General features: G+C 40.3%; 1 protein-coding gene across 10 annotated transcripts in view; it reads left to right on the top strand.

Annotated features, from left to right (window-relative positions):
* The first annotated feature begins 2,974 nt into the window (after positions 1–2,974).
* FHIT (fragile histidine triad diadenosine triphosphatase) overlaps positions 2,975–23,868 on the top strand; it is a 1,449,512-nt gene continuing 1,428,618 nt past the window's right edge. For all 10 annotated transcript variants that reach the window (XM_082848980.1, XM_082848977.1, XM_082848987.1 and 7 more), the window contains exon 1: positions 2,975–3,067. The gene's annotated coding sequence lies outside the window, so the exon portion shown is untranslated. The remainder of the gene's footprint in view (positions 3,068–23,868) is intronic.

Genomic DNA, 23,868 nt, shown 5'->3' on the forward strand with positions numbered 1-23,868 from the left:
GACTTAACAGCCCCTGAAAACAGCCCCCAATCATTGACTGATGGGAGATGGTGTTTAAACAATAGGGTTCTTTTGTCCCTTTGGTGGGATAGCTCAATCTAAGGCATGGGTTCCACATTGTTTCCTAGAGTTCCCCAGGAAGATTAAGCTCTGATCACCCCGAGCAGTAATATGCTTGATAGTGCACCTTCTTTGTCTGTCTTCCCTTCCGCATTTCATTTTCCTACTCTCCCACTGCAGTTTCCTGCAATTACCTACTAAATAAACTACTTGCACTTGAATACTTGTCTCAGGATATACTTGTGGGAGAACACAAACTAAGATGCCATCTCCAGGTGATTACTAATGAAGCTGCAGATCAGATAGTTATCTCCCCACTGATTATCTCGGCACTTGCATGTCCTGGGTCCAATCTCCCAATTCATCACACCACCACCACCACCACCCGCCACCGCTTTCCCCCTTGGTGTCCATACGTTTGTTCTCTACATCTGTGTCTCAATTTCTACCCTGCAAACCGGTTCAAGTGCCGTATCTTAAAGCTCTCTGTGAATGTATATACTGCCGAAGATCATGCCAATCAGACAGCGTCATTCACAACTGAATACGCATATGTTCATAGTAGGTTGCCTGACAATGGTTTAATAGTCATTAGATACCACTGTTTAGATCCTAAGTATGTTCATGATATTTACCTTCTGATTGCTAAGTAGGAGATGTAATGATTATAGGCTGATACTTTCTCAGGAGAAGAGTCTAGTTGTTGAGCTTTCCAGTTTCATATGGTTCAGTAATTTCTTCCACATTTAGTGTGGCTGCTGACATTTGTGTTGAAATCTCTCATGCCAATCAGCCTGAGAAAAGCTGGGACTGCTTTTTTCTCATAAAAGCCAGAAAGAACTGCTGTATTATAGGAAACCACCCCAAATTAACAGAAGATTAGGGTAGGAAGCCTGGACAGGGGTTTTAATCCCTGTGCATGAAATCAGTCTGTACACATATTGATCATATTTCTGCTGTTTTAACTGCAATTGTTTTCAATTTCACCTATTCACAATTCTCTATTATTTTATGCGGCCACGGTGTCTGTGTGATGATCTGGAAACTGACCATAATCCACTGTGACATTCTCTGAGTCAAGCTTCCTAAGACATCAGTGTTTCACACCAGGACATTTTGTAGGACACCTCGCTACTATCTGTGGGGTTCAAACATCAGAAAGGATGTGAGATCTAAGACTTGGTGTAATCACCTGCATGTAATGAAGCAGGCCAAAGAAAAAAGTGAGAGAAAAAAAAAAGAAGGGGCTTCCCTGGTGGCGCAGTGGTTGAGAGTCCGCCTGCCGATGCAGGGGACACGTGTTTGTGCCCCGGTCCGGGAAGATCCCACATGCCGCGTAGCCGCTTGTTCCGTGAGCCATGGCCGCTGAGCCTGCGCGTCCGGAGCCTGTGCTCCGCAATGGGAGAGGCCACAACAGTGAGAGGACCGCGTACCACAAAAAAAAAAAAAAAAAAAAAAAAAAAGAAAATGGTGTCAGGGAAAGTAGGGACCTATCTAAGTGTTTGTCCAAGTGTAATTGCTCTTTGTTTCTCCCTTTTAAATGTAAAAGATGACTGGCAAATGTCTCTTTTTCCTTGGCACTAGGACTGGGAGGAAAGAAAAGGGAAGGAGGCAATCTTGAAGAAGAGAGGTAGCTATAAGAAGCAGCATGGTGTAGTAACAAGAGTCTGAAGGCCAGGATTCTAGTCCCTGTTTATGAGCTGTATGCCTTTGTGAAATTATTTAGCTGTTCTGCAATTTTCAGTTGCATTTATTGCAAAATTATGTTTGCTTCTCATCCTCCACTAGACCAGGAGCATCTTGAGGTTAGGAACTGAGAATGATTCAATTTCTCCAGCACCTATATGGCACTGGGCAGAATACACTGAATGATTTTGAATTTAAAAAGGGAGCAAGCACAAGGGCCCCACGGTGGTCAGACATGAACTGAATTGATCTGCACCAAAGAAAGGGAGAATAGAGAGTAATTCATTTAATTACTTGAAATACATTTACTGAGTGCCTATTATATACATATATATATATACACTATATGTAATACATATAGTATGGGTGTATATATATACTATATAAATATTATAATAGAAATTTTATAGTATATAAATATATGGATTATATATGTTTAAATTAAAATTTATAATATAAAATATTATACTATATATATTATAGATACTATTTATACTTTTAGGTGCTAGAAACACTGCAGTGACCAGAAAAAAACCCCATATCTATAACAGATCTTTCATTCTAAGGGGCAAGATGATAAAAAAGATAAATTATATACAATGCTTGGTTAAGGACAAGAGCTAAGGAGAAAAATAACACAAAAAAAGAAGAAAGGAATAGACAGGGGAGTCTGTGGTTCAATTTTGGTTAGGATGCCCGGGAAAGCGGAGTGCAGTCATACACCGGTTCAATTAACGCCTGCGAGCCCGCGCGCTGAGAGAAACAAAGGAAGGCTTTAGGAATCAAAAAAGATCCAGAGTGAGGAAACGAAGCGAAAGGAAATTCAGACAGTGAGGAGCAGTGAGGGGTGGGTAAGTTGAGCGCGTGTGGGAGGAAAGAAGGAAGCAAAAATGCAGCACAGCCTAAACAATAATGTTACTTTTTACATTTGGTAAAAAACAAAGATTGTGTGGATTATGACGAAATCCCTTTCTGAGGGAATTCTCACCTCAGCTTCTCTCCAGAGAGCGACAGTGTTTCCCGTCCCCTAAACAGGGATTTTTGTCATTATGGCTTTTGATTGGCCCGGTGTAGGCACGTCCTCTGCGCCTATTGGCCCGAGCGTCTGTCCCCAGACGAGTAGCCATGTTGGGGCCCTTCCCCGCCGCGGGGCCGTCTGGGAGTTGTAGTCCTTGCTCCGCTCCGTCCTGTGGAGAGGCTTTTTGCCCTCTGCTCCTGGGTCCCTCAGGCAGCCACTCCCGTGGGCACACGCCCGGGAACTGCTTCTGCCCCGCGCTCCCTCCCTCTGCCTTTCACTTCCCAGCTGCCAAGATCTTGGAAGGTAGGGGCGGGGGCAAGCCCAAGTCGAACAGTGTTTCTGTGGCGCAGATCCGGGGTTCCGCGCGCGTCTCGTCATTTCTCCGGTGGTCCAGTGGAGCGGGGACTGACTGGGTCCACGCAGCTCGTTGGGAGGTAGTGAGGGGTCTGTCGGGAGGACCCTCCCACCTCACCTCACCTTCTCACGGCCACTTCCTGAGCACCGGCCCTAACCCTAACCCGCCCCTCCTCCGCCGCATTTTGTAAGTGGGTAAACTGAGGCATGGGGGCATGCCAGCGGTTCCAGGGGACGCCCCAGCTCCTGGCTCTGGTGGTGTAGTTGGCATGGGCCGCTTTTGGATTTTTTTCAGTTTTACTGTCAAGTAGCAGGACTCTGTGCCCCAACAGATGTGTGTTAAACATCCAGCTCTGGGTTCCCCAGGGGGAGGGAGGAGGGTTTGAACAAGTGTCCAGGAGGAGGAGCTAAGCAGGACACGGGGAAGGCAATATTTTGGGAGAGAATTTTACATTTAGTATTTAAAAGACACAAAGAAATAATTCATTATGGTGGGAGAAATCAGTACTCTGTTGGACTTCCTTACATCTATTTTATGGCTTAATGTAGGTTTTTTTTTCCTTTTTTTTTTTTGCTGTACGCGGGCCTCTCACTGCCGCGGCCTCTCCCTTTGCGGAGCACAGGCTCCGGACGCGCAGGCTCAGCGGCCATGGCTCACGAGCCCAGCCGCTCCGTGGCATGCGGGATCCTCCCGGACCGTGGCACGAACCCGCGTCTCCTGCATCGGCAGGCGGACTCCCAACCACTGCGCCACCAGGGAAGCCCTAATGTAATTTTTATATGAAAACATGCGGGGACTTTTAAGGTGTGTTCATGTGGGGGATAAAGGCCGGTTAGTGGAACTGGAGCTGGATTTGCAGCTTCCTCTCTAGGATCAAATTCTGCCTCTGCTGTATGACCAGCCACTCACAGTGCTTACCGGGGAAGAAAGAACTTAACGCTCCCTGCCTAAGTGGCCCAAGGAGCTGCCAGGAGCTGAAATCTAGATGAAGTCTTGCTTGTGAAAGTTTGCCACATTCAAACTTTTATTATTGTGCGTCTCTCAGAACTGTGCTTGGGATCGGCATAGAATACAGCCTGTGGTCATGTTAGAAAGGCTCAGATCCTTGCTGGGTCCGGGACTACCGAAAGCGGCCTCGACTCGCACCTGTTAAGGTCCTGTACCTGAACTCTCCATTTTCTGGCTCCATCTTACCGCCCGCGGCCCGGGGCAGCGGAGGCTTCTGGGAGTTGTAGTCCCGCCTCTAGTTTCCCGGAGGGCTGGTACTCCATCTCCCAGCGTGTCATTTGGCTTGGCGAGGTGTCTCCTGGGAGTTGAAGTCTCACTTCCAGCAGTTCTCTGGAGCAGCCCCTTGACTCGGAACTACAACTTCCATGTGGCCCTGCGTTCTTGGCTGCTTGCCCTGCGTCCACTAGCTGCGAGCCGGGTGTAGTGAAATATGTTTAGCAAAAATGTGTTTTTGTTGTTTTTGATTGTATACGCTCTTCCAAGTACTACGTGGGGGTTTATTGTATACGCTTTTCTAAGTATCTTAGGAATTATGCATGCTTTCAAACAGTGCTAACACTCAACAGTTTACAGAGCATGTTCATACTATCTCGTAATAATACTGTATCTCCCATTTGTAGATAAGAAAAAAACTTGAGAAGACGATTTGTACACGGTCACACACCTAGTAATAAAATGTAATATATCTTTTATAAATAAGTAGATATTACATTTAGTTATAGTTTAATCCTCTCAAGCGCTATATGAGAGAAATAGCCATTTTCATATGCATTTTCCATATTAGAAAACTAAGGCTAGGAAATAGGGAAGTTGAGCAACGTGTCGAAGTTAACTAAGCTAGTGAATAGAACTACCGAGATTGTAACCCAGTCTGCTTGGCAGACTCTGCTTAGAAAAAGACTCTATCTTATGGAGGTGGAGGGAGCCCGAGCTTTCTGAGTACGGAATTTGGAATCTTTCCACTATACCATGTTGCCTCTGTAGTTAAACACTAAACGGTAGTGCTGCAAAAACCTTTGAGATCATTTAAATCTAAGGCAAAGATCTTGGAACAGTTCCTGGCATATAGTAGAGGTTCCACAAATGTTAGCTATATAGAGTTTTATAATACTTTTATTTTAGAGATGAGGAAACTGGTGCAGGTGGTGAAGCAGTTTGCCCAAGGTCACACAGCTGGTCTGTGTCAGGGATGAGACTAGACCCGAACGTCTTGTTTCCAAGTCCAGGGTTATTTTCATTCTACCAGCAGACAGCTAGCAGGGACGCCATATGTGAAGCTGTTTAGATAATGGTTTCTCTCCTAATTTGTTCTTCCTAGGCCACAGACTAGGACCAATTGTTGTAAAGTCTCTTTTCTTATTATTGGTAACGTAATATTTCATGAATTCAACAAATGTTTTCTGAACATATAGCTCATCTCTCTTTAGGTACAGGGCCTCATGGATGAAAAGTAGCTAATGGGTTAGGGCTAGAAGGACCTTATAAATCATCTAATCTAACTTTTTCATTTAAAAAATTAGGGAATTGAGGTACAACATTCACAGCCTTCATCTCATGCCCTTGTGTCAGAAGCATTCTGTTTCTGCAAGGAGGCAGGGTTCTGGAGGCCTCATAGTCCTGTATGTGACCTTTTAGGCTCATGCTTTATTTTACTTAGTATCCTTGTCCTTGCCTTATTCCTGTACATGTTTGGTGGAATGCTTTAGGAAATGTTTCTGTGTACATGCAGCTCTCTTTCTTTTAATGTACATGCAGCTTCAATATGTTCCATTTGTATTTTGGGAATTAGTCTTGTCTTGGCTCCCAATACTCTTTTCTCTTTTGTCCTGTAAGACACGAGAACAAAATCTGACATTGTGTTTGCATTCACATATGTTAAAATCTAATCCTCTAATATAGGGTAACATAAATGAACACATGAGTTGTTTGAATTATATAAAACTTTTGTTTTAGAAGACACATTGGCCCTTTCAATTATGTATTCACAGATAAAGCAGATTACTCTCACCTCTTGTGTGTGAAAGATGATTTCTACATAATTAGATAATAAAGTAGCAGTTTTATAAATTACTGGCTAAACGTTCCTGAGATAGTCATTATGGGAGATGTTCTCCTGGTCACCCTCTGTCCCACCAGCACTCTCCTAAATGACAGTCTGATCAGTCAGCTTCCAGCAAAGTGCGTGACCACTGGTAGACACGGAAAAAGTATTTGTGGAATTGCATTCATAAGCACCTTTGAGCTCTATTCCCACATTTTCCCCCTGAATCTCAGTTTTCTCTTTTAATGCAGAAAGGCAGCTTTGAAATACAAGCTGTTGCTACAGCTTTTGAGGTCATCCTCTGAGGGACTGTTGCTTTGGGAATGTCCAGGTCTGTGACTTCTAAGATGAGAAAGTGATCCAAATAGCAAAACATAGAGAAGCAATAGAGAGTGGTAGTCTGAAGGCCTATGACTGAAATCCCAGCCCTGCCTCTTAGGCATGTTACTAAGCCCTTGGTTTCCTCTTCTGTAAAGCAAGGATAATAAGCATTCTACCGCATAAAGTGATGATAAAGATTAAATAAGATAGTGTGTTTAAAGCTTTGAGCATGTCAGGTGCTCAATAGCTTGCATTTAATAGATGAATAGATCTTATTTTCGTCATTATTAATGTAAATGTGTATATGAAAATATATTTACTCAGGATTTAAACTGGAGGCAGATATCTGTTTTATAAAAGGGTCTTGTCATTTGTTTTCTTAGAGTAGCAAGCTTGGCCATCACATATAAACTATGAAGTTAACTGCAACTCTTGATAATCCATCTTGTCAGCTCAGTGAAAGTGTCTTGTGTAGGCAGAGAGATAGTGAAGCTTTTGGCTCTTCATTGACTGCTGAGAGGTCCCTGATCTCTGGTTTCATCTATATATTAAATCTTGGGTTGAAAAACGGTCAGTAGGGCCTTCTGTCCACTTCTGGAAAGGACTGGGCCTATCCCAGGAGCCTCAGGGTTAAAGTGAAGCAGTTGTCATCCAGCTGGTGAGTAATCCCGGGGCAGTGGCTATGTGGACACGGCAGTGCTTCTTTCTAAAGCTGACAACTTCAGTAGCCATGAGGTTACTGATAGAGAGGTGAGTTACAGAAGAGGGGTGATGCTGGGGACAGGGAAGGAGAAATGAAATGAGGATCATAGCGAGAGCAAAGAGCAGATGAACGAAGGAAACAGTTGAGGCCCTCAGTCAAGTTGTCTTAAGCATGTATTTATTGAGCACATTTATCCTGCTCCTAGCTCTGTGCCAGGCACTGCACTGTTATGCAGTGGAGATACAGCCTTGAATGTGGCTGACATGGAGGTGGTCATGGTGGTGGGTTGTGGTATATTCTAAGCAGGGAAGAACTTGAAGGAAAGAAGCAAGGAAGGTAGAGTGTGTTGGGATTTGATGAGCAGAAAAGTCTTTGTGCTTGGGGTATACAAACCACTGAATGGGGGAGGTGGGAGAGATGAGGCTGCAGAGGCAGGCATGGGTGATATTATGCAGAGTCCAGTTATCTGTATTGCAAAAGAATTTTGGACTTTATTCCAAGGGTATTTGTGAAACCATTTAAAAGTCTTAAGTGGAGAAATAAAATGATTGGATTTGTTTTTTAAAGACTTTGGATGCAGTATGGATGATGAATTTGTGAGAGGTAATAATGTGGGAAAACCAGATAGTCTTGCGTTTCTTTAACTTTAATGTGCATGTGAATCTCCCGCTGATCTTAAAATGTGGAGTCTGATTCAGCAGATCTGGAATGGGCCAGCAGATCTGGAATGGGCCAGCACCAGCAGGCTGTTGCTGCTGGTCTATGGACTATCCTTTGAGTAGCAAATACTTAGGAGACCCTTCAGTGTTCTAGGTCTGAGATAATGGTGATTAAGAGAATGGGCTCTAGAGAGCAGAAGACCTGGATTCTAATCTTAGTTTTTCCACTTATTTGCTGTGTGACTCTGGGGAAAGTGAGGTAATCTCTTTGAGCCTCAATTTCCTTATTATCTGTGAAAGGTGGGTAATAATTTCTATTGCTTTAATCATGTTTTAAATTTTCAATGAGGTCACCCTTGGAAAGGGTTACTGTGCTTAATACAGTAATTGGCACTCAGTAAATGGTAGCTTTGATTTTACTCTTATGGTTATTATGCACCCTGCTCCACATTTCCTTGTTTATCACATTTTCTTGTTTATCACATTTTCTTGTTTATCACATTTTGAATGCTAGGTGGAATAGATTACCTTTAATTCTACTGTTTTTGCTTCTGTCTCACAGGTGAAGTGCTGAACTTTGTAAAAATTTGAACATTATGGGAAAATAGATTTCTCTCAGCAATTGAGTCTCTCAATTTGATGGAAAAAAATCTGGGATCCTGAAAGTACCATCTTATATCTGATTGCAGGAACTTGAGGCACCTTGCCTAGCCTTGTAAATTTATTTAGCCCAATTATAGTGCCTCCTTCTTTACATAATTTTAACCTGTTTGGATTGTTCTCCAACCAGTGATTCTCAACCCTTTTTGCAAGTTAGAATCACCTGGGGCTGGTCCCATCCATACAAATTAAATCAGAGTGCTGGAGGGGAGGCAGGCGTTGATAATTTCTTTTTTAAGTTTCCTGGGTTATAATGAAGTGCATCTAGGATTGAGAACCATTGATTTTAAAAACCATAACATCACAAAATAAATCAAGTACAGTCTAAGGGCCTGGGTGGGGAATGAAATATCTGGAAAGTAGCTGAAGTCTTTGGGAGTGAAAGAGATAATAAGCCTAGTCACAAATCTCTCTTGGAATCTGATGAACTAACCGTAGGTTGTGCCCTGGGTTACCTTTGAGATTACTTACTAGGACACCCCCGTTCTAACCCTTTTTATCTCTAGCTGTACTTACCCTAGTCAGGATTCTCCTTAATGTTGAGTTTCAGACTGCTTTTCTGTTTCTGGTATTTAGTTTGTTCCATTCCTCAGAGCTACAAAAAGTTATTAACCCATGAAAACCATGTTCAAAAGAAACTGAGTTACATGTTTTCATGAGTTGTGGCCATGTTATTGAAAAGGCTTAAACTATTGTTCAGATAAAATACAACCCATTTTTACTAGCAACATTCTTACATTCTAATTCAGTAGTTTAAAAGGAACCACTTCCAGAGATGCTGCCAATTATAAAGATGGGTTTCTTTCTGTCTTTTTTCTCTTTAAAATTACTTCCATCTACCATTTTAGGGTGGAACAGTTAAGCTAATTTGATTAAATGCCTTTAATTTTCTGGATTATCCATAATATATAGGACCCCTTTCCTTTAAAAATTTTTTCCTCCATAGAAAATGTGTATTCTTATGTTTGTATCTGAATATATATATTTTTTTCTTCATGAAAGTAATTTCTATTTTTTATTGAAATATAGTTGACATACACTATTATGATAGTTTCAGGTGTCCTACATAACTACTTGATATTTTCATACATTATGAAATGATCACCAAGATAAGTCAAGTAACCATCTGTCCGCATACAAAGTTATTGCAATATTATTGACCATATTCCTTATGCTGTTTATTACATCCTTGTGACTTATTTCTTATATGGCTGGAGGTTTGTACCTTTTAATCCCCTTCACCTATTTTGCTGACCCCCTCACCCATCTGCCTTCTGGCAACCACATATTTGTTCTCTGTATCTATGAGTCTGTTTTTTTGTTTTGTTTTGTTTGCTTGCTTGTTTTGTTTTTTCTATTCCACATATAAGTGAGATAATGCGGGATTTATCTTTCTCTGCCTTATTTCACTTAGCATACCTTCTAGATGCGCCCATATTGTTGAAAATGGCAAGATTTCATTTTTTTATGGCTGAGTAATATTCCTGTGTGTGTGTGTGTGTGTGTGTGCGTGTGTGTGTATCACATCTTCTTTATCCATTCATCTATCAGTGGACACATAGGTTGCTTCCATATCTTGGCTACTGTAAACAATGTTGCAATGAACACTGGAGTACATATATCTTTTCAAATTTGTGTTTTTGTTTTCTTTGGGTAGATTCCCAGAAGTGAAATTGCTGGATTGTAAGGCAGTTCTATTTTTTAATGTTTTGAGGAACCTCCATACTGTTTCCATAGTGGCTGCACCAATTTACAATACCACTGACAGTGCATGAGGGTTCCCTTTTCTCCTCATCCTCTCCAACACTTGTTATTTGATGTCTTTTTGATGATAGCCATTCTGACAGGTGTGAGGTGGTATCTTATGTTGTTTTTATATGCATTTCCCTGATGATTAGTGATGTTGAGTGTCTTTTCATGTGTCTCTTGGCCATCTGTATGCCTTCTTTGGAAAAATGTCAATTCAGGTCCTCTGTCCATTTGTTAATGGGTTTTTTTTTTTTTGATGTTGAGTTGTATAAATTCTTTGTATATTTGGGACATTAACCCCATATCAGATATATTGTTTGTAAATATCTTCTCCCATTCAGTAGGCTGCCTTTTCATGTTGTTGATAGTTTCCTTCATTGTGCAAAAGCTTTTTAGATTGATGTAGTCCAATTTGTTTATTTTATTTTTTCTATGTTTCCCTTGCCTGAGGAGACATCTAAAAAAATATTTCTAAGACCAGTGTCTAAGAGTGTACTGCCTCTGTTTTCTTCCAGGATTTTTATGGTTTCAAATCTTACATTAAAGTCTGTAATCCATTTTGAGTTTACTTTTCTATATTGTATGAGAAAGTAGTTCAGTCTGATTCTATTGCATGTAGCTGTCCAGTTTTCCCAACACCACTTGCTGAAGAGACTATCTTTTCTTCATTGTATATTCTTGCCTCCTTTGTTGTAGATTAACTGACCATAAGTGTGTGGGTTTATTTCTGAGCTCTCTATTGTGTTCCATTGATCTATGTGTCTGTTTTTGTGCTACTACCATACTGTTTTGATTACTGTAGCTTTCTAGTATAGTTTGAAATCAGGGAGTGTGATTTGTTCTTCTTTCTAAAGTTCATTTTGGCTATTCAGGGTCTTTTGTATTTCCTTACATGTTTTAGAATTATTTGTTCCAGTTGATAGAGATTGCATTGAATCTGTAGATTTGCCTTGGGTAGTATGGTGATTTTAATGATATTAATTCTTCCAATCCGTAAGCGTGGTATATCTTTCCATTTGTTTGTGTCATCTTCAATTTCTTTCATCAGTGTCTTATAGTTTTCTAAGTCTTTTACTTCCTTGGTTAGATTTATTCCTAGGTGTTTTATTCTTTTTGATTAAATTATAAATGGAATTGTTTTCTTAACTTCTCTGATACTTCACTGTTAGTGTATAGAAACACAGCAGATTTCCATGTATTAATTTTGTATCCTGCAGCTTTACCGAATTTATTTTTCAGTTCTAATAGTTTTTGGTGGGCTCTTTAGGAATATACATGCTTACCAAAAAAAAAAAAAAAAGAAAAAAAATATATATATACACAAACACATACACATATAATTAGGTATTATATATATTTTATATATATAAATATAATGAAATCTGCAAACAGTGACAGTTTTATTTATTGCTTTCCAATTAGATTCCATTTATTTATTTATTTATATTGTCTTATTGTTCTGGCTAGGACTTCCAATAATTTGTTGAATAAAACTGGTGAGAATGGATATCCTTGTCATGTTCCTGATTTTACAGGAAACGCTTTCAGCTTTTCACCACTGAGTATGATGTTGGCTGTAGGTTTGTCATATATGGCTTTTATTATGTTGAGGTATGTTCCCCCTATTCTCATTTTGTTGAGAATTTTGGCCATAAATGGATGTTGAATTTTGTCAAAAGCTCTTTCACAAACTTGTGATAATCATATGACTTTTATTCTTCAATTTGTTAATATGGTGTATCACATTGATTGAATTGTGGATGTTAAGCTATCCTTGCATCCCTGGGATAAATACTTCTTGATCATGGTGTATGATCTTTTTAATATATTATTGAATTTGATTTGCTAATATTTTGTTGAGAATTTTTGCATCTATTTTCATCAGTGGTATAGGCCTGTAATTTTCTTTTTTTGTGTGGTGTCTTTGATTTTGGTATCAAGGTGATGCTGGTCTTATAGAATGGGTTTGGAAGTGTTCTATCCTCTTTAAATTTGGAATAGTTTGAGAAGGTTAGGTGTTAACTCTTCTTTAAATGTTTGGTAGAATTCAACTTTGAAGCTGTCTGGTCTTGGTGTGTTCATATTTTCTATTTTTCCCTGATTTAGTCTTGGGAGATTATATTTTTCTAGGAATTTATCCACTTTTTTTTTTTCTTTCGGTATGTGGGCCTCTCACTGTTGTGGCCTCTCCTGTTGCGGAGCACAGGCTCTGGATGCGCAGGCTCAGCGGCCATGGCTCACGGGCCCAGCCGCTCCGTGGTATGTGGGATCTTCCTGGACCGGGGCACGAACCATGTCCCCTGCATCGGCAGGCGGACTCTCAACCACTGTGCCACCAGGGAAGCCCTATCCACTTCTCATAGTTGCCCATTTTATTAGTGTATAATTGTTCATAGTAATCTCTTTTTTAAAAAAATATTTATTTATATATTTGGCTGCATCAGGTCTTAGTTGTGGCACGTGGGATTTTTGTTGCGACATGTGAGATCTTTTGTTGCAGTGCATGGGCTCTTTGTTGCAGTGTGTGAGCTTCTCTTCAGCAGTGGCACATGGGCTCCAGGGCATGCGGGCTCAGTAGTTGCAGTGCGCAGGGTCTAGAGCGCGTGGGCTTAGTTGTCCTGTGACATATTGGATCTTAGTTCCCTGACTAGGGATCGAACCTGCGTCCCCTGCATTGGAAGGTGGATTCTTAACCACTGGACCACCAGGGAAGTCCCCATAGCAATCTCTTATCCTTTGTATTTCTGTGGTGTTGGCTGTAACTGAGTTTATTTATTTGAGCTTCTCTCTTTTTTTCTTGATGAGTCTGCCTAAAAGTTTATCAAGTTTGTTTACCTTTTCAAAGAATCAGCTCTCAGTTTCATTGATCTTTTCTATTGTTGTATTTATAAAGGCTCTATTTCATTTATCTTTCTCTCTGATCTTTATTATTTCTTTCCTTCTACTAACTTTGGGTTTTGTTTGTTCTTTTTCTAGTTCCTTTAAGTTAGCTTGTTTATGTGAGATTTTTCATTTAATGCTTTGACATCATATTTTACATCTTTTTGTTTTGTGTATCCCTTAACTACTTATTGTGGAAATAGATGATTTAACTACTTTTGTCTTTTAACCTTCATACTGACTTTGTAAGTGGTTGATCTACTAACTACCTTTACTGTAATTTCACCAATGAGATTTTCCTTTTCATTATTTTCATATTTCTAGTTGTAGTCTTTTCTTTTCCGCTTAGAGAAGCTTGTTTAGTGGTGGTGAACTCTTTTAGCTTTTGCTTATCTTTAAAATTCTTTTTTAAAAATTAATTCAGGGCTTCCCTGGTGGTGCAGTGGTTGAGAATCTGCCTGCCAATGCAGGGGACACGGGTTCGAGCCCTGGTCTGGGAAGATCCCACATCCTGCGGAGGAACTGGGCCCATGAGCCACAGCTACTGAGCCTGCGCGTCTGGAGCCTGTGGTCTGCAACAAGAGAGGCCATGATAGTGAGAGGCCCGCGCAACGGGATGAAGAGTGGTCCCCGCTTGCCGCAACTAGAGAAAGCCCTCGCACAGAAATGAAGACCCAACACAGCCAAAAATAAATAAATAAATTAAAAAAATTAATTCAATCACTGATAAGTGTTTATTGAGTACATATTATGTGTCAGACATTGTGTTGAGTGCTTGAAATAATGGTGCTAAGCTTGGGGATAATTATTGCTGTAGCAGGCAAATTAGCTCCCTAGTATCTTTTTTTAAATTGAAGTATAGTTGGGAATTCCCTGGCATCCCAGTGGTTAGAGCTTAGTGCTTTCACTGCAGTGGCCTGTGTTCAATCCCTGGTTGGGGGGTACTTCCCTGGTGGTCCAGTGGTAAAGAATCTGCCTTACAATGCATGGGATTCCGGTTCAATCCCTGGTTAGGGAATTAAGATCCCACATGCTGCAGGACAACTAAGCCCAGGGGCCACAACTACTGAGCATGCATGCCTCAACTAGAGAGCCTATGTGCCGCAAACTACAGAGCCCACGTGCTCTGGAACCCACGCGCCGCAACTAGAGAGAAGCTCGCGTGCGCACCTCAACGAACGATCTCGCATGCCTCAAATGAAGATCCTGCGTGCTACAACTAAGACCCAACACAGCCAATTGACCCATCATAGATAATGTGGAAGTATCAGTGCTTCCTCATGAGGTTTAATGCATGCGTATTTTAGTTGAGCATGGGCTGGAGGAAAGTATGGTCTACAGTCATTTAATCACTGAAGTTTGTAGTATGTGATATGGACAAAATTTTTATTTTTTGCAGGACTTGAAGGCTCTTTTGCATGTATTCAGTTTTGAAACAATAAAAAAAAAACCTCACTGCTGTCTCCACATTTACTGCAGGACAGTACTTGCTTGGTTGTGCCAGGATATGCCTGAGTGATACCTAGAAGCTGGAGTCCGTGTATGTGCTTGGAGCCCTGAGGACAGGCAGAGGAACCTGCTGGAATAAGGTTGTTTTTCTCAACCCTGAAACACTGGCAGTCTCTGTCCAACCTCTCCCAGGAATGAGCCTAGTGAGGGGAGAGGTTGTGATCTGCAGGAGAGCAGGGAAAAATGCACGCGCGACAAATGTGGACGGTATGGAAGAGGTATAACAAGAAGATGGTTGGGTGGAGGGAAAGGGAAGGTTTTTGTTTTTTGTTTCAGAAATATGTATGTGAATGGTGCCCTCTGGAGTTGTGCTGGACACAGCTTACATGGCTCTGTACACAGAGAGGCCTGATTAATGGGAGGTGCCGATACCTTCATAAGTGGTGAAGTGATACTGGGGATACAAAGGCAACAGGTGGCCACTGCAGTTTGAAATCCCAGTTGCTGGGTTCTGCCAGCTGAGGGGGTAAAAGCAAGGACAGGAAGCTTCAGCAGCCAGTGGCCACACATAAATCTACAGCTGAGGACCTCTCTTGGCCCCTCTATGCAGGACAGAAAGCTTCCTCTAGTCTCTTAAACTCCACAAGGCAACAGACCAACGTCTCCCTGGCCCAGAAGAATTAGCTACATTTGGCTTCCTAGTGCAGATGAAACAGCTGGGTCCAACTCTTATGGGTCAGGGCCTGGCTGGAATTATATGCAAGGGTGGTTTGACCAGAAGCTTCTGCATTTCTGGCTGGCTCCCAGGTGATGCAGATGTGGAAGATGGGTCACACTTGGAATAGCAAGGTTCTAGTTCTTTGTGGCTTCTACTATGTTGTCATTTTTTTTAATTGAAATATAGTTGATTTACAATGTTGTGTTAGTTTCTGCTATACAGCAGAGTGATTCAGTTATACATATATATACATTCTTTTTTTAATATTATTTTCCATTATGGTTTATCACAGAATACTGAATATAGTTTTCCCTGTGCTATACAGTAGGACCTTGTTGTTTATCCATTCTCTATATAATAGTTTGCATCTGCTCACCCCAAACTCCCACTCCATCCCTCTCCCATCCCATTTCCCCCTTAAGTCTGTTCTCTGTGTCTGTGAGTCTGTTTCTATTTCATAGAATTTCATTTGTGTCATATTTTAGATTCCACATATGAGTGATATCATATGGTATTTGTCTTTCTCTTTCTGATTTACTTCACTTAGTATGATAATCTCTGGTTCCATCCATATTGCTGCAAGTGGCATTATTTCATTCTTTCTTATGGCTGAGTAATATTCTCTTGTATATATGTGTCATACCTTCTTTAACCATTTATCTGTCAGTGGACATTTAGGTTGTTTCCATGTCCTGGCTATTGTGAATAGTGCTGCTATGAATATAGAGGTGCTTGTATCTTTTTGAATTATATGTTTGTCCAGGTATATGCCCAGGAGTGGGATTGCTGGATCATATGGTGACTATTTTTAGTTTTTTAAGGAACCTCCATACTGTTCTCCATAGTGGCTGCACCAACTTAACCTTCTCACCAACAGTGTAGGAGGGTTCCCTTTTCTCTACACCCTCTCTAGCATTTGTTTGTAGACTTTTTGATGATGGCCATTCTGACTGATGTGAGGTGATACCTCATTATAGTTTTGATTTGCATTTCTCTAACATTGATAATTAGCAGTGTGGAGCATCTTTTCATGTACCTGTTGGCCATCTGTATTGTCTTCTTTGGAGAAATATCCTCATACTTTTTTATAGCTTTTATTTCATCTCTATTTTTTGATCAATGCCTCTCTTTCCTCTCAACTATAAGCTCTGTGAAGGCAGGAATAGTGGTGATTGTGCTCATGCTGTCTCCCGAGCATGTGGTCCCTGTGTGGGGTAAGTGGTCCATGTCAGATCCCTTACTTAGAATTCGGTGTTGCACTTTGCACAACACCATGCACTTTACCACACTACTTCTAGGCCATCCTCTATTACTTCTTTGGTTAGCCGACTCCTGGTTGCATGGGGAGTATAGGTAAGTGAAATCTACAGAAGATCGCAGACCTCAGCCCTCTTACCATTTCTCTGAACATGTACAGCAACCCATTTCCTCTGTTTATTGGAGATAATGCCTTGTTTATTGCATTAATATTGTCTATTTTCCCTCTCGAGAAAGTTTGCTCCCCAAAGGCAGGGACCTTATTTGTCCTATCCCCAGGCCTGTGATAGACAGAATGAGTTTTTTCTCCTCATTGCCATCAAGACCTGAAAGTCTGGGTCATCCTGAGGCTGCTGCTCCATGCAGATGGGTCATTAATGTTATATAGCTAATAAGAAGTTTCAAATGCTGGGGAGTCAAGAAGGGGCTCATAGGGAGGGAGTATAGAGAGGAGCCTGCTCTCTGGCTCTGAGCACTGACTGCTGGCTTTGCTTCTCATTAGCCGTGTCATCTTGAGCAAAGTACTCAACCTCACTGCATCTTGTTTTTCTGTAAAACAAAGATTATAATACTGCTTAACTCTTAGAGTTATTGTGAGGATTCAGTGAGACTGTTGATGTAAAGCATGCCTTGCACAGTGCCTGATGAGTGGTCAGTGCTCAATAAATATTACCTGTGGTCAGTGTCATTAAACCTGTTATGTTGCTCTGTCTACTTGCTGGTAAGTAGTTATACGTGTGCCAGTTTTCAGTTTGAAGATCACAGCTAGATCTTTCTCATAGTATTGTGTTATTTGGGGAAATCTCATATTTGGCCATGAAATAAATGTAGAGGCTAGCAGTTCTGGCCATATGAAGTTTTCTGAAAACATTGGTGAACAACAACCCAGGATTCAGCACAAAAAAGTAAATGCTCATTGATGTTAAATACAAAGGAATATAAGTCAGAAAACAAACACATCTATCATACTGGAGTATTTAAATGCCTCTCATAAACACTTAAGATTCTCATTAGTCCAACATCAGAAAAATGATAAATATTAATATTTGTCATCAAAGGAAAGCTTAGAAATCAAAGCAGAGTAAACAACTGTTGTATTTCAAGGATTACATAATACTGAATGAATTTTAATTCAATATCTCCTAAACTCTATTTTTAAGATTTCTCTATACGACACTTTATTTTTATCCAGTACACAAACTAGGAAAGATGTGCATTTAATCAGAAAAGACTCAAGGGATTTGCTGATTTAAAGACCTGGGCTCTGTTGTGTTTTGTGTCTATAAAAGAGACCCACATGTGCCTGAGCAACCTCCTTCTCCATTGATCTCCATCTATTTTAGGAGAATCATATTGGAAATTGGTTCTGGGTAGATTATGAAAGGGCACTGGGTGCTTTCTGCCTTTGCTGTGGATTCTTTCCCCCAAGCTTCTCTATTCTTCCCAGTTCTGAATGTGCCCGGAAGCATGTACAGCATCCCCCAGGGTCAGGAGGGAGCAGAGGGAGAGATGACAGGCTGGCACCATCACCCTGCAGCTGTCAGGCTCTCCCTTCCTTCTTTCAGCATCTGAGATGGCTGACTCAGTGTGAGAGGGCCTCACCATGTCACCAGAAGAACGCAGTCCTGGGAGTCGAGAGACCTGGGTTTTAGTTCTGGCTCTTTCACTGCCTTATGAATGTCGTGTCTTCTCTCTGGGCCTCCCTTTCCACATCTGTCAAGTGAGGGACTTGGATCTGATAATTCTGAAGTCATGTGCTCTCCAACATGCTAAGACCAAGTGGAGAGCTTCAGGGATCTGATAAGCCTTTCCCCTTACCCTCTGCACAAGGGCATTTGCCTCGCGAGGCAGGCTTCAGGGCCATACAGACCTACATCTTGCCTTAGCTAATTTAGTTAAGTACTCAATTTTCTCATCCACTAAATGGGAATAGTAGAAGGTTGTTGTAACCACAAGAGATGATGTTTGGAAAGCATCCAGTGCTGTTTGACACATCACTGGGATTTAATGATGCTGCCATTTTGTTATTATGTTGTTATTTTGTTACTGTTATATATTATGTTTATATCTTGACTCAGTATTTTTCTGTCTCTTTGTGATTCAGTTCCCTTTTCTAAAAAATGGAGATAATAAGAGAATCTACCTCACTGGTTAATTGTGAGGATTAAATGAGATAATACATGAAAGTACATGGGGTGCTTCCTGTTATATAATAAGCACCAAATACACACTAGCAATGATTTTAGCTATCGTTTTTTCTTTTTTTAATTAGTCACAATACCTTAAATAAAGTAAAGAACTAGATAAGACAAGGTGACTGAGAGCAGTTGCCATCTCTAATACACATGCTGAAGCAGATTTCCCAGTTGTCTAAAAGACCCAACATTTTCCCTAAGCATCTCATTTATCATAGGGAACAGTAAATAAATAATGTCAAATCTATAATTGAAAGTCAAATATCTGTATCCAGCATGAGTTCTTAAACCTGGATGCTGGAGTCTCTTTAACATCAAATGTTCCATGTATATATATAGGAAACAAAAACACTAATTGGAAAAGATATCTGCATCCCTGTTTTCATAGCAGCATTATTTATAATAGCTAAGACTTAAGTGTCCATTGATGGATGAGTGGTTAAAGAAATTTTGGTATTTATACATACAATGGAATATTATTCAGCCATAAAAAATGAGGAAATTTTACCATTTATGACAACATGGATGGACCTTGAAGGCATGCTAAGTGAAATAAGTCAGACAGAGAAAGATAAGTACTATATGATGTCACTTATGTGTGGAATGTGTAAAAAAAAAAAAAGCATTCCCCCCCCACTGCAAACCTACACCAAACTCATAGGAAAAGATCAGATTTGTGGTTATCAAAAGGTACAAACTTCAATTATATGATAAATAAGTATTAGGGTTGTAATGTACAACATGATGATTATAGTTAGCACAACTGTATGGTATATGGGAAAGTTGTTAAGAGAGTAGATACTAAGAGTTCTCATCACAAGGAGAAATTTGTTTTTTCTTTTCTTTTTATTGTATCTTTATGAGATGATGTTAACTAAATGGTGTTAACTAAATGGTGTTAGATGGTGTTAACTAAACCTATTTATGGTAATCATTTCACAATATATGTAAATCAAACCATCATGCTGTACACCTTAAATTTATACAGTGATGTATGTCAATTATTTCTCAATAAAATTGGGAAAAAATGCAATATAGCTACAGTGGAGAAATGGAAAAATAGAGGACAACTAAAACAGGGGAACATAGATACTTCTGGGGATGACAAGTGGAAAGTAGGAAGAAATGAGGCAAGAGATTTTTTTTCCCTAAAGTCTATGTGTTGCCATTTGATTTAAGCTATTATATATTTTAGCTTATAATAAGTAAAATTTATTTTGCTAAAAGTAAAAAAAGAGAAGAATCTAATGTTCCAGGCCCATGCTGTATCTCCACATACGGAAGAGATATATTAGTTAGAAGAGACCTTACTTTTTATCAGGTTACTATGGGCCAGGCACTAAACTAAGACCTTTGTGGGGATTCTCTCATTTCATCCTCACAGCAACTCTAGGGGGTAGATACTCTTATTATCCCTGTTTACAGATGAGAAAACTGAAACACAGAGAGGTTAAGTATGTGCTTAAGGATACCCAGCTGGCAAGTGGTGGTGCTGGGATATGGATGCATGTTATATGACATGGGAGAGAGCTTAAGTTCTACTAGCTGATGTCCTCAGCTGGTCAAGAAGTCAAACCTGCTTGGTGGCTACTCTTTCTGTATTAATGAAGTCTGATGGATCAAGACAAGGGTGTAAATGGACTTGCTTTTTACCAATGACATAACAAATTAACATTATTCGTATTGTTTCCAAGATCATTCCATTTCATGTAAGGGAATGAATTTCAATATGGAATAGACTTATTTAAGGAAACATCAATATTTTTCTCAAATTGGCAGCATCAAAACTATATTTATGGAATTAAAACATATTGCATTTATATAATGCAAATTCACTTGGAAACAAGATTTCTTTATCTTTTTCTGTAACTTAGCTTGCAGCTGTTGGCATCAGTCTATTTTTAAAACACAAAAATAAATTGTTTCTTGTTAACTCCATTGGATCTGCAGGCAGATAGTAGACAGAGTTGCTGTCCATGAGGCCAGCATCTTGGTTAGAGGGCCCAGATTATTCTATGAGAAGGTGCTATTTGGAAAAAAAAAAAACTTTGCTTACCAACTGCATAAGAAAATTCATTTTAGAAAATAAAAAAAGACAAAAATGCTCAAAAGTAAAGTAACATTAGCATTTCATCCCCTCATTATAGCACTATCAATATTTCAATGTAGGGATTTCCCTGGTGGTCCAGTGGGTAAGACTGTGCTCCCAATGCAGGGGGCCCAGGTTCGATCCCTGGTTGGGGAACTAGATCCTGCATGCCAACCTAGAAGTGTGCAGGCTGCAACTAAGAAGTCTGCATGCTGCAACTAAGAGTCTGTGTGCCACAGCTAAGACCTGGTGCAGACAAAATAAATAAATATTAAAAAAATATTTCAATGTATACCCTTTCCATCCTTTTTTATTGCATATGTAAGTTCTAAGTTCTGTTAGCTTTCTAAATTGGGATCACACTTTATATGTAGTTTTGTTACCTTTTTTTTTACTCATCAGGGTATTGTGTGCATTTTGCCATGTCATTAATGATTGCAAAGTACTCTTACTATTAGAACCTGCAACCTATCCTAATTGGTTTTTTTTTTTAATTTTTAAATTTAAATTTAAATTTTTGGCTGCGGTGGGTCTTCGTTGTTGCACATGGGCTTTCTCTAGCTGAGGTGAGCGGGGGCTATGCTTTGTTGCGGTGTGCGCGCTTCTCATTGCGGTGGCTTCTCTTGTTGAGGAGCACGGGCTGTAGGCGTGTGGGCTTCAGTAGTTGTGGCTCGTGGGCTCTAGAGTGCAGGCTCAGTAGTTGTGGTGCATGGGCTTAGTTGCTCTGCGGCATGTGGAATCTTCCCGGACCAGGGCTCGAACCTGTGTTCCCTGAATTGTCAGGCGGATTCTTAACCACTGTGCCACCATGGAAGCCCCTATCCTAATTGTTTAACATTAGGTTTCCCCCACCTCTACTTCTGGTATATGTTAGCGAAGAATATTTGCATATATGCAAATATTGCATATAATTACATATATGCAATATTTGCATATAATTACATCCACTATTCTTTTCTTAGGATACGTTCTCAGAAGTGGAAATGCTGGGTTATATGATAAGCTGTAGGAGTAAGTATCTAGTTTTTCTTCACTGCAGGCAGTGCTCCCCTGCACCCCTAGAATCTCCACTAACAACTTCTCCTGGGATCTTTTTCCCAGGAGCTTCAGAGAAGAGACTATGGAGCAGGAAGGTGGTGGGGCAGTTAACAACATCTGTTTTCAGTTTCTACTCATGGACCAAAATAAACATGTTGGGTTGCCAGTACCAGCCTTAACATATCCTCTATTATTTGATATTTAACTCTGTCACCTCAGAAAGCTTTCAGCTGCACGTAATAGAAAACTTGACTTATGGTGGCTTTAAAAAATAGGGGATTATTTCTCCCACATAATAAGAAATTTAGTGGGCTTCCCTAGTGGCGCAGTGGTTGAGAGTCCGCCTGCCGATTCAGGGGACACGGGTTCGTGCTCCGGTCCGGGAAGATCCCACATGCCGCGGAGCAGCTAGGCCCGTGAACCATGGCCGCTGAGCCTGTGCGTCCGGAGCCTGTGCTCCGCAACGGGAGAGGCCACAACAGTGAGAGGCCCCGTACTGCAAAAAAAAGGAAAAGAAAAGAAAAAAAGAAATTTAGAAATGTGTGGTGGCTGTGGCTTTAGTTCAACAGCTCAGAGATGTCAAGGAGAGTGTGTCTACAGTGTTCTTGGCCTTTTCTTAATGGTCACAGGATGGCTGCGGCTGAAGCAGGCATCATACTTGTGTTCAGGGAGTCAGGTTGGGGTGTCAGAACACAGATGAATGAGACACATTTTTGACCCTGGGTGTTGTTAACCTGATTTTAAAAAGTGGTGCTTTTTTCTCTTATTGCGAAGTAATATATGTTCATTATAGAAAATGTATTTCAATGATAATCTTACCACCCAGATGTAATCACTGCTCTCATTTTGGTGTTTATCCTTTTAGTTTAGTTATAAATGCACAAAAGAGTGGGATTTTTGAGTTATGTACTGCCCCATAACTGGCTTTTTAAATCGGCATCCATCTCACTGCCTAGCACCCGGTAGATGGTTTAAAGATTTTACTGGAAATTTAATGAATAATTAAAAAAATACACTATGAATATTATTTTTCTGTATCTCTGAGTAGTCTTTACAGTATATATTTTATAGTATAATTTTTAATAGCTGCATATCCCTCAACTGTTTGAATGTTTCATGATTTATTTGACTCAATCTCTGTTATTTTACATGTAGATTAAAAAAAAATTTAACTATGACAAATAATACTGCATTGAACATCTGTGTGTGTGTGTGTGTGTGTGTGTGTGTATGTGTGTGTGTACACAAATCTTATTTCCTTAAGTTCCTTTCGTAAGTGGAATCACTGGGCCCAACGAAATGCCAATTTTACAGTCCTTGATTTATGTCATCAAATTGCCCTCTTCAAATGTACCATTTTACTTACCCCCAGCAATGTGAGTTGTTATAACCTTGTTTTAGTTTTTTATTTTATTTATTTATTTATTATTATTTTTTTGCGGTACGCGGGCCTCTCACTGTTGCGGCCTCTCCCGTTGCAGAGCACAGGCTCTGGACGCGCAGGCCCAGTGGCCATGGCTCACGGGCCCAGTCGCTCCACGGCATGTGGGATCCTCCCGGACCAGGGCACGAACCCGTGTCCCCTGCATCGGCAGGTGGACTCCCAACCACTGTGCCACCAGGGAAGCCCTAGTTTTTTATTTTTAATAGACATTTTTTTGAGTTGGTAATATATTTGTCTGATTCAAAAATCAAGACAATGCAAAAGGCATAAAGTGGAGTTTTACTGCTGTTCCTGTCCCCATACTCCCATCTCTGCCCCCATTTCCCTTAGGGTAGCCACTTTTACTAGGTTCGTTTGCATCTTTTCAGTATTTTTAATGCACACAGGCAAATATGTATATAAATTATTTCCCTTCCTTTCTTACCCAAAAAGTAACACACAATATACACTGTTCTCTATTCTTGCCTTATTTGGTTAGGCTGCTATATAATGTTCCATTATGTGAATATTCTGTAGTTTTATTTATCTAGTCTCCTGT

This window comes from Leucopleurus acutus (genome assembly GCF_964270905.1).
Source record: "Leucopleurus acutus genome assembly, chromosome: 10".
NCBI classification, from domain to species: Eukaryota; Metazoa; Chordata; class Mammalia; order Artiodactyla; family Delphinidae; genus Leucopleurus; species Leucopleurus acutus.